This window comes from Sciurus carolinensis, unplaced genomic scaffold, assembly GCF_902686445.1.
Source record: "Sciurus carolinensis unplaced genomic scaffold, mSciCar1.2, whole genome shotgun sequence".
NCBI classification, from domain to species: Eukaryota; Metazoa; Chordata; class Mammalia; order Rodentia; family Sciuridae; genus Sciurus; species Sciurus carolinensis.
Genome location: NW_025920125.1, coordinates 700,691 through 713,600, shown reverse-complemented (window position 1 = coordinate 713,600; position 12,910 = coordinate 700,691).

Here is a 12,910-nt window from a genome sequence, read left to right as displayed (position 1 = left end):
ACCAGGTAGAACTTTCAAAATTCATTAGCTCTGAGGTGAGTTATGATACCTAAGGTAGAAATATATTTACCCCTTTAAAAATCCTATTTGTCACATTACCTTTTAACATGTAGGTTGAAAAGAACCAATTGTGGCTACCAAATAAAATTATCTAATTGTTAAAATAAAATGTGTTTAATTTGGGATCTGGGTGATCCATTATTCAGGTACACAGATGGCAGTTGAGGTCACTGACTTTTGGTATAAAATTCAACCATTTGGTATTTAGAAAGAGTGTGGTAGCCCACATTCCATGAAGTACAGTGGAAAATTACTTGCATTATAGCAACATCTTGCTATTCTTGTAATGGGATATCAGATCAACTGTTTTGGGTCATTATCAGGACAGCTGTCCGCATTCTCAGCTAATTTGGTGTACAGAATCTAGGTGAAGGAAGTCCTCTGGCTCATTTTTTACCCTAAAACAAGTATTGTGAGGCTTGAAATGTACAAATCATTCTGATAATTAAAGCCAATCAATTTGAAAAAAAAATAATGTAGTGAAGATCTTGAGCTCCTTTATTATGGAATCCATCATAACTACTGAAAAATAGAAGAAAAGGAGTAAATCAGTGAATGTCTGAACCTTTTCACCCATGTAGAGTTGATAACCAGGAATGGTCAGTGCCTCTCACTGGGTGGCTTGATTTTTGTCTTGTTCTGGTCCCCTGGAGATACATGGACAGGCAGGGATGCCCTAGGATTACTTACTGTTGGACTTCCTAGTAACAGTTTGGACTTTTGATGTACATGTCTTTAGAGGTTTATTGAAAAATCCCAAGAAAATATAAGATCTTCATTTTTTAAAATAAAATTTATTTTAATAAGAGATTATCGCAAGAATTTGTTTTATTCTCTCTCTCTGTGCAGATGTGTGTGTTTGGATGATCCTGGGTATTGAACCCAGTGCCTTACGCATGCTAAGCAAATATTCTATCACTGAGTTATGCCCAGTCTCCAGATGACATACTTAATGACATTAAACATGTATTCAAGGCTTTAATAAATGAATATGTCAGAAGATTTTATATCATAAACTTTCTACCTAAGGAAGAAAGGGATATGCTTATAAGCATCAAAAATGTTAATGCCAATGACCTTTTTAAAAAATACTTTTTCAGATGTTGACAGATATTTTATTTTATTCATTTATTTGTATGTGGCACTCAGAATCGAACCCAATGCTTCACACATGCTAGGCAGGCACTCTACCACTGAGCCACGATCCCAGCCCCACCAATGACCTTTTAAAAGTGAGAAACTTATATAAAGAATGGTTTTGTTTTTTTCTGACTGGGAGGCTTGGAACTACTGGATTACCAGCAGGTTTATAAATACCTGCCTACATCCAGAAAAAGTAGCACATGGAGGACAGCAACAGGTGTTATTCAAGGTTACAAGCACTTCATGAGAAAATCTGGCTCTATTTAAGGACATGTGTACATGTGGCAAAAGAATTCAAAGTCCAAAAAAGAACTGCAAATTTAAAAACCTGACTTTAGAAAGTATGAGAGAGTAGTGTGCTTTGAGGTATCAAATTAAGAGATCAAAAGATTCCCAGTACAATCTCTAAAATGCTGGTATATATGACAGATAAGAGCTTATCTTAAATAATGACACAAACTCTGAAATTTGTATAATATTGAGACATTTACCCCATGAAAATTTAGTGTATAGAAATGTATTTCAAATATGAGGTTAAAAAAAATTATGGTTACTTTAATACTGATTTAAACTAAAATTGAAAACAAGACAGTACAATGTGTTTGGATAGAGAAAAGTGCTCTATGATATGCACAATTATTCTGAAGTTTGTGTGTCAATGCCAATGATGACCACCAGTCACATTTTTACTAAAAAAAGAACTATCCTTTAATGTGTGAAAAATATTTGGGATTTAGGACTTCATTTGGACAGCAATGAACTACCTAGACATATGTAAACATACAGTTAATGAACATGTGGAACTTGACAGGACATTTTAAACTGCAAATATCAACACCTTTCCAGATAAGTGCAGGGTGACAGCCAGGATCAGCTCTTCTTAAGCAAGGTGGGGTGGGAAAAGCAGTAATCCAGAGTGCTATCAGGGTCATGTTGAATCTACAATGTCCCACTTAGAATTGAGGGTCACAAAAATAGTTAATTATATTAAAGTTATTTTTTACATGGTGTTTTTGTCAGTCAATCCTGTTTTCCAGATGTGGAGGTCATCAAGGGTCCTGTCTACATCTCAATATTACATTACCATCCATTGCTTACAGAGAGGTACAAGCAGCAAGTTAAATCTTCCAAACCTACTTTGCAGAGCTCTTGAAAATTCCCAAAAGGGATAGGTAAAAAACAAACATCATCATTTTGTTTGAACAAAGTACAAACTGGGAGCTATTAAACCAGCTAATATGAAAATCAAAATCAGTTTTAGAAGTAAACTTATGATTCAGTTTTTCCCTTGGTCATTTGAGTTTGCTTTTATAATCTGAAATGACCTTGATACATTCCTCCCTTGCTGAACCTGATGAAGTTTTGCATGATATTCAAATCTACTCATGATTGTATTTTGTAAATATTAGTGCCATATATCATTTGGACTTTCTAGAGTCCTTTAACTCTTGGTTCATAATACTTTGTCTCTCAATGCCAAGGGTAAGTGTTCTGACTTGATTGGAACAAAAAAGCATGAGGAATATGTAATTATTCTGACTAAGTGCTAGAAACAGGACTCTGGCACTCCCATCTTTCAAGGTATGGTGGGCAGAGCATCAGGAACCTGTGTGCTAACTCAGCGTCCATTCCTTCAGAGTATGTCTGCAGCATTTTGTCTTCAGCCTCAGCATCAATCTGTAACATGAACACAAGTACTGAGGTCATGCCTTTGATGTTAATCAAAACATGAAAATGTACAATTAGAAGTTAACTGTGAGAAACAGAGTACCCTTCCTTGCCCTTGAATCCCATTCTGACTCTATGAGGATCCCACAGTGATTGATCTCCATACCAATGGTTTTAAGAGACACATCTACAGATGCTGGGAACCAGAAAGAAAAGCAAGAAGAAGGCTGATATCCTTGTCCACAAGTGTTTTGAGTTTCACATGTATCAGGCATTACAGTGATTTTAAAAAAAAATAAGAATTGATCAGCTGTGTTTGTGAAAGGGATAAAATCTCAAAAATTAAACCAAAATATTTCCAATGGTTTTACTAAAATCTGATTCTTTTACATTTCTACATCCTTTCCAATACATACTTCTTTCTAAGGGAAAATAAATGTCAGTCTAAACAAACAACCTGAAACCAAACCCATGTAAGGGTCCCAGAATATACCATAAAAATATTTTATCAACAATAACCTATATTTACTCCCAAAATAAAAAAAAAAAAGTTACAATCATCTGACGGTAAAAGGAAAGTGAATTCTGAGTTCTGAGGCAGTGTCAAATTCCCATCAGTTCTAAGAACTTTAAATGCCATCAAATAACTTATCAAAAGGATGCAAACACTTTCAAAGACTTTTGTTTTCACAGACTCTGACTTGTAGATATATATCCATTTCATGAGGATCAGCTAATCCCTCTCTTGGTTTAATTCACTTCTGAACACTCTCAGAAAGAATTTCTAAATATAAATAAGTTGTTTCATCTGTTAAAAGTAAGAAGTTCACTCCTTGTATCCTGAGGAACAGAGAGGCAGTGGTTGCCCTGGAAATGGGAGCTTGTCCCTGCTCCCAGGTAAGGCTGTGACTGAAGGTGCTGACTTGCACAGACCTGTGACATGGAGCAGGTGTGACAGCAATGATGGGCTCTAACTTCCACTGATGAGCATTTCATGTGCCACACTTCTCCTGTTTCATGCTTTCTGAGTACTGCACATAGTAGGTCCATTATTTTGGTTACTGTAGTTGAGACAAATAACTCCAGAACACACTATGTATCATGTCTGGCCAAACGAGTATAGACTGTTTATCCACTGGATGTTTTTTCACCTGGAACACAACAGATGAAATTAATGACAGCTCTCATAAGCTAGAACCATTAAAACCACCAGAACCCTTCTGTCTTGCTTCATAATAAACACCATAGCAGGTACTGAACTGCTTTTTAAATTACCAAACAGAATATGTTCATGACTTTGAAAAGCAGTTGCTTTCATCTATATAAAATGGTTCATTGTCAGGAATATTTTAAAACTACACAACAGAAAATAAAAATACATCAGAGGTAATTTTTCCTGTTCATTTTCCTTTTAAAACTGCATGAGGCCATTTGTCTGCTGTGATGACCTGTAGTCTGCCAGCATATCAACACCTTTTTTGAGTGCAGGTTGCTCACTGACAGGTGCCTATGATCCACCATTTGCCTGCCTATGGCTGGTCCATCGCCTGTCTTACACCTATCCATCACCTAATGCATGAGGTTCACCCCCTGATCATCTGACAACAGTAAGCAAACTGATCCCCGACCGCTAGTTGAGCACCAGCTGCCTGCTGTGACCTGGAAGTACTCTGTCACAGTACCTGCAGGTTTGATTACACGTGGCTGCTGCCATTTTCAGAGAACAGGCAGACCCCATAGGACCCCTGGCTGGACTGACTGAGTCCTGTATCCAGGATCCCTCAGCCCAACTGATCACTTTCTGCCTGTGGGGCCCTCACATCGACTGACTGCTCCATCCCACCAGGACCAGCAGAACTACGGACTGCACCCTATCACCGGGACCCCAGACTGACTGATTGCACCTGGCCTCCAGGATCCCACAACCACACCAAACACACCAGACCTCCAGGACTCCTGCCTAATCAACTGCATCCCACCTCCAGGACGTCCAGCAGACCACATCCACACCCTGAGCTGCAGCTTCCCATTTGCAACACATTTTGAAGTCAGAGTGACCATCTTGGATAATCCTGGAAGCCATGATTCCATTCTTTAGGTGGGACAAATCCCATCCTGAGAAGCCTGCTGGTGGATTAAAGCTCATTGTCAGGTATCTCTCATGCATCAGGCTACTGAACACTGGGAGGTTTGTTATTATATGACTGTTATACTGTAGATTTTCTTTTTTACAAAAAATTAAGTTTTTATTTCTGTACTTTTCTAGCTCCATTTTCCTTTTGTTTACCTGTTACCTCAGAGTCTCATTCTACTTCTTTTGCACGCTAACATCCAATTTCTTTTGATTACACTCTCACACATTCTATTATCTAGAATTTATGTATAATCTTTTCTTATCCCATTAATAGCCACATTCTACATCCCTCTGCATCCTCTTTGTCATCCATTGGAAACTGCAGAAATTAATGCAAATCTGTTTGTTTTATTGAAGATAATATTTTAACTCATTCTGTATATTATGACAATTTTGTTATTGTCCTCATAGGGGCTATTTGGTCTAGGATTGAATAGTGTCTGAATTGAGCACTGCTAATAATGATCTCCCCTTAAAGAAAGAGTTTTGGAAACTTATAGGGCCACTATAAGCCTATTGGGGGAAATCTTCCATACCCCAGATCTGCACAGCTAGAAGGGAAGATACATGAATGACATGAAAAAACAAGGGAAGAAAATTGATCCAAAGAAATCTAGATTCTATATTAAAAGAATCCAGTGACAGTATATTAAAAGAAATGTCAGAAAAGGACTTCAGATTATACATGATTAAGATGATTTGCAAATCAAAGGATGAGATAAAAGGGCAAATGCAGACAATGAATAATAATACCAGTAAACTGAAAGAGCAACAGCAGGAAGGAAAAGATCATATCAACAAAGAGATAGAGATTCTCAAAAAAAAAAAACAAAAAAAAACAAATGGAAATCCTTGAAATGAAAGAAACAATAAACCAAATAAAAAACTCAATGGAAACATCACCAAAAGACTAGGCCACTTGGAAGACAGAATCTCAGACAATGAAGACAAAATATTTAATCTTGAAAATAAAGTTGCCCAAACAGAGAAGATGGTAAGAAATCATGAACAAAATCTCCAAGAACTATAAGACATGATGAAAAGAAAAAATTTAAGAATTATTGGGATTGAGGAAGGCACAGAGATACAAACCAAAGTTATGAGCAACCTATTCAATGAAACAATATCAGAAAATTTCCCAAGCATGAAGAATGAAATGGAAAATCAAACACAAGATGCTTACAAAACACCAAATGCACAAAATGACAACAGATCCACACCAAAGCACATTATAATGAAAATGCCTAACATTCAAAATAAAGATAGGATTTTGAAGGCTGCAAGAGAAAAGCATCAGATTACATATAGGGTGAGACCAATATGGATAGCAGCCAAATTCTCAACCAAGACTCTAAAAAGTAGAAGGACCTGGAACAATGTTTTTCAAGCTCTGAAAGAACATGGTTGCCAACCACGAATCTTATACACAGCAAAACTAACCTTCAGATTTGAAGATGAAATAAAATCCTTCCATGATAAACAAAAGTTAAAAGAATTTACAAATAGAATGCCTGTGCTACATAATGTTCTCAACAAAATTTTCCATGAAGAGGAAATTAAAACCAACAATGTAGGTCAGCAAAGGGAGAAACTACCTTAGAGAAAAACCACTCAAAGGAGAAACCAAGCCAACTTAAAAACCAAAAATAAGCCAAATGACTGGGAATACAAATAATATCTCAATAATAACCATGAACGTTAATGGCCTAACTCATCAATCAAAGACACAGACTGGAAGAATGAATTAAAAAGAAAGACCCAACAATATATTGCCTGCATGAGACTCATCTCATAGAAAAAGACATCCACAGACTAAAGGTAAAAGGATGGGAAAAAACTACCACACACATGGACTCAGTGAAAAAGCAGGGGTTTCCATCCTTATATCAGATAAAGTGGACTTCAAGCCAAAGTTATTCAGAATGGATAAAGAAGGACACTTCGTACTGCTTAAGGGAACCATAAATCAGGAAGACATAACAATAGTAAATATTTATGCCCCAAACAATGGTGCATCCCTGTACATCAAACAAATCCTTCTCAATTTCAGGAATCACATAGGCCACAACACAGTAATTCTGGGTGACTTTAAGGCACCACTGTCACCACTAAATAGATCTTCCAAACAAAAATGAATGAAAGAAATTATAGAATTCAATAACACAATCAATAACCTAGACTTAATAGATATATGTAGAATAATCCATTCACCAATGAGTGGATTCACTTTCTTCTCAGCAGCATATGGAACCTTCTCAAAAATAGACCACATGCTATGCCACAAAGCAGCCCTTATGAAATGCAAAAAAAATAGAGATACTGCCTTGTGTTCTATCAGATCATAATGGACTGAGAGTAGAAATCAATGACCAAATAAAATACAGAAATTACTCCAAATTATATGCTATTGAATGAAACATGGATAACAAAAAGCATAAGGGAAGAGATAAAAAATTTCTTAGAGGTCAATGAGAATGATGATACAGCATATCAAAATCTCTGGGACACTATGAAAAGAGTACTAAGAGGAAAATTCATTGCATGGAGTGCATTCCAGAAAAGAATGAAAAGTCAACAACTAAATGACCTAACATTACAGCTCAAAGCCCTAGAAAAGAAAGAACATAATAACAGCAAAAGTAGTACAAAATAGGAAATAATTAAAATCAGCGCAGAAATCAATAAATTGAAACAAAAGAAACAATTCCAAAAATTGACAAAACAAAAAGTTGCTTCTTTGAGAAAGTAAACAAAATAGACAAACCCTTAGCCACACTAACAAAGAGAAGGAGAGAGAAGACTCAAATTACTAAAATACATGATGCAAAAGAAAATATCACAACAGACACCACTGAGATACTTAACATAATTACAAGCTATTTTGAAAATCTGTATTGCACAAAGTAGAAACTACCGAAGATATTGACAAATTGCTAGAGACATATGCTCCTCCCAAACTAAACCAGGAGCACTTACAAAATTTAAACATATCAATATCGAGCATGAAATAGAAGAAGCCATTAAAAACATACTATCCAAAAAAAAGCTGAGGAACAAAGGGGTTCTCAGTTGAGTTCTACAAGAGCTTCAAAGAAGATCTCCTTCCAATACTTCTCAAAGTATTCCAGGGAATAGAAAAGGAGGGTACCCTACCAAAATCATTCTATGAAATAAATATCACCTTCATACCCAAAGCAGGAAAAGACACATCAAGGAAAGAAAATTTTAGACCAATATCCTTGATGAGTACAGATGCAAAAATCCTTAACAAAATATTGGCAAACCATATCCAAAAACATATTAAGAAAATCATGCACCACGAACAAGTGGGGTTCATCCCTGGAATGCAAGGATGGTTTCTGTAAATCAATGAACTTAATCCATCATGTCAATAGACTTAAGGATAAGAATCATATGGTCATTTCACTTGATGCAGAAAAAGCATTCAACAAAATACAACACCCTTTCATGCTCAAAACACTAGAAAAAACAGGGATAGTAGGAACATACTTGAATATTGTAAAGGCTATTTATGCTAAGCCCTTGGCCAACTTCATTCTTAATGGAGAAAAACTGAAACCATTCCCTTTAAAAATGGGAACAAGACAGGGATGTCCTCTGTGGCTACTTCTATTCAACACTGTCCTCAAAACTCTAGCCAGAGCAATTAGGCCGACTAAAGAAATTAAAGGGATACAAATAGGAAAAGAGGAACTTAAGCTGTCACTATTTGCTGATGACATGATTCTATATTTCGAGGATCCAAAAACCTCCTCCAGAAAAATTCTAGACCTCATCAATGAATTCAGCAAAATAGCATGCTATAAAATCAACATGCATAAATCTAAAGCATTTTTATATGCAAGCGATGAAACAACTGAAAGGGAAATGAGGAAAACAACCCCATTTGCAATAGCCTCAAAAAAAAAAAATACTTTGGAATCAATCTAACCAAAGAGGTAAAAGATCTATACAATAAAAACTACAAAACATTGAAGAAAGAAATTAAGGAAGATCTTAGAAGATGGAAAGATCTCCCATGTTCTTGGATAGGCAGAATTAATATTATCAAAATGGCCATACTACCAAAAGTACTATACAGATTCAGTGCAATTCCAATAAAATCCCAATGACGTACCTTACAGAAATAGAGCAAGCAATCATGAAATTCATCTGGAAGAATAATAAACCCAGAATAGCTAAAACAATCCTTAGTAGAAAGAATGAAGAAGGGGGTTTCACAATACCAAGACTTCAATGCTACTACAGAGCAATAGTGACAAAAACAGCATGGTATTGGCACCAAAATAGATAGATCAATGGTACAGAATAGAGGACATGGACACAAACCCAATTAAATACGGTTTTCTCATATAGACCAAGGTGCCACAAATATGCAATGGAGATAATATAGCCTCTTCAACAAATGTTACTGGGAAAACTGGAAATCCATATGCAAAAGAATGAAACTAAACCCCTATCTCTCACCCTGCACAAAAATCAACTCACAATAGATCAAGGACCTTGAAATCAGACCAGAGACCTTGCATCTTATAGAAGAAAAAGTAGGTCCAAATCTCCACCTTGTTGGCTTAGGATCAGACTTCCTTAACAGGACTCCCATAACACAAGAAATAAAAGCAAGAATCAACAACTGGGATAGATTCAAGCTAAATGGCTTTCTCTCAGCAAAGTAAACTATCAGCAATATGAAGAGAGAGCCTACAGAGTGGGAGAACATCTTTGCCACCCATACTTCAGATAGAGCACTAATTTCTATAAAATGTAAAGAACTCAGAAAACTCTACACCAAGAATACAAATAACCCAATCAACAAATGGGCTAAGGATATGAACAGACGCTTCACAGAAGATCTATGAGCAATCAACAAATATATGAAAAAATGTTCACCATTGTTAGTAATAAGAGAAATGCAAATCAAAACTACACTAAGATTTCATCTCACTCCAATTAGAATGGCAATTATCAAGAATACAAGCAACAATAGGGAGAGTATGCAGGGAAGAAGGTACACTCATACATTGCTGGTGGGGCTGCAAATTAGTGCAGTCACTCTGGAAAGCAGTGTGGAGATTCCTTAGAAAAATTCAAATGGACCCACCATTTGACCCAGCTATTCCACTCCTTGGCCTACACCCAAAGAACTTAAAATCAACATACTACAGAGATACAGCCACATCATTGTTCATAGCTGCTCAATTCACAGTAACCAGACTGTGGAACCAACCTCGATGTCCTTCAAATGATGAATGGATGAAGAAACTGTGGTATATATATACAATGGAATATTACTCAGCTTAAAGAATATAAAATCATGGCAATTGTAGGCAAATGGATGAAATTGGAGAATATCATGCTAAGTGAGATAAGCCAATCTCAAAAATCCAAAAGGCGAATGACCTCACTGACAAGTGGATGATGACACATAATGGGTGTGGGAGGGGGGCAAGAATGGAGTTAAGAGGGACTGTATAGAGGGAAAAGTGTGGTGGGAGGGGTGGGGGGGAAGGAAAAAATAACATAATGAATCAAACATCATTACCCTATGTAAATGTATGATTATGCAAATGGTATGCTATTTCTCCATGTACAAACAGAAACAACATGTATCTCATTTGTTTACAATAAAATAAATTTTAAAAATACTGCATGAGTTTATGGCAAATAAGGCAGTGCACAAAATTCAAAGGGTTTGGTGTATTCAGGATGGGAGGCATTGCCCTGTGAAGCCCTTACTCCAGGGAAAACCTCCACTGCTTATAAAGTGAATCAACTAATGCAAATGTCCTTCCATGTGCTACACAGATAACCAGATTGAGAGTGATCAGCACCATGTGAGGGTTAAAAGATGAAACCAATCACATATTTCAGAGGAAGTTATTCCCATGGAAGAGCATCCACATAACAGAAGTCTATTGAAGGCCCAGGGCAGTTGTTATTTGGTAGATTATGAATAATATGTTAAAGTTAAAGATGAGAGCATAGCTACTTTGTTAGTTTTAGATGGTATAGTGTGGATATATTAGTATGAAATACCTGAGGACTTGAATTTTTTTAATTGTGGATGGAAATATAGGTTTTATATTATTTATTTTTTATATGTACTACTGAGGATCAAACCCAGTGCCTCACATGTGTTAACCAATAGCTCTACCACTGAGCTACAACCCCAGCCTCAACACATCTATTTTATTAATTTCAGATAGTTCAGTATGGATGTAATATTGACTGTCCAGAACTCAGCTCTTATATTGGTGTTAGCAGCTACAGTATGGATATATTAGTATAAAACATCACAGGGAAGCTATTATTTTCATGTTATAGGCCACAATGTGGTTGTATGTACTTTAATGTCACAAGAGTCTATATTAGCATTAGAAACCTGATACAGCTCTTATATATGTGTTACATGAAACCATATGGATATCATATTATTTTAATAGACAGAGTATGGCAAATATATTCATATTAAATGCCATAGGGCAGCTGTTAAATTAGTGCTAGATGCTACAATATAGATATTATTTTGGTATTTCAACTACAGTGTGGACCTTATATTAACACTAAAGGACACAGTGCAGCTATTTTATTATTGCTAGAGGATGCAGTGTGGACACCACATTAATATAAGAAGTCACAGAGTACCTACTATATTAGTTTTAGATCCAACTGCATGGATGTTATATTAGTATTACAGGTCACAGTGTGGTTATTATATTAGTATTGGTGGCCAAAAGTTGTACATTACATTAATATTGAAGTCCACAAGGGGGTCTATGAGTGTTAGATGCTTCAGAATGGATATTCTATTAGTATCAGAGGTCACAGTGTGGGTATTCTATCAGTACTAGAATCTGCAGTGTGGATAATATGTTAGTGTTGAGGTCACAGTATGGATAATATATTGATACCAGAGGTCACAGTGTACACATCATATTAATATTGAAGGTCCTATGACTGCTGTTGTATTAGTGGGAAAGGCCACACTGTGGATGCTGAATTAGTGTCAAGAGGTCATGTATGGACTCATTAGCATCAGAGGTCACTATGGATGATGGATTAGCATTAGAGGCTGCACATGGATAGCACATGAGAATTATCATACCACCAAATCAGTGTCAGGACACTGCTGGGTCCTGGAAGGCAGCTGGACCTCAGGTGGCCACTGGGTGCCAGAGTTCAGAAGGACACAGGTGCCCTTCTTGATGTTCCTGACAAATGGACAAAATTCAGTACTATGTCCAGATTATTCAAGGCCATTATTTTAGAAATTCAAATATAATTTATATTTTAGAAATTCAATATAAATGAAACCCATTTCACATGATTTTTTCAAACAGTGATGATTGAACATGTTTTAGAAAACTATACTGACTATATTAACTATTACCATATTAATATTTAACTATATGAAAATATACACAGACTGAAACTTTTAACAAAATTAACTTATAATAGTCGATAATTAAAATTTGAGGCAACTAAAAATTTCTAGGAGACAGAAGAAAATCTATGTAATCTTAGTGTTAGTGATAGGGTGTGTGTGTGTGTACTCTAGTACTGGGACTGAAAGCAAGTCCACACACATACTAGAAAATCTCTCTAAAAATAAGCTACCTACCAAGTCCCTGGCAATGAGTTTTTATTCACAATACCAAAAGCCAATTTACTGAAGAAAAATATTGATAAGGTAAACTTTAGAAGATTAAATTTTCACCAAGTGTTTTATTGCATGCCTACAATCCAAATTGCTCAAAAGGTTGAGGCAGGAGGATTGCAAATTTGAGGCCAGATGGGGAGATTCAAAAAAGGGTGGGATGTGGCTTAGTGGCTGAGCAAAGTCTGGCATGTGTGAGGCCCTGGATTCCATCCCTAACACCATAC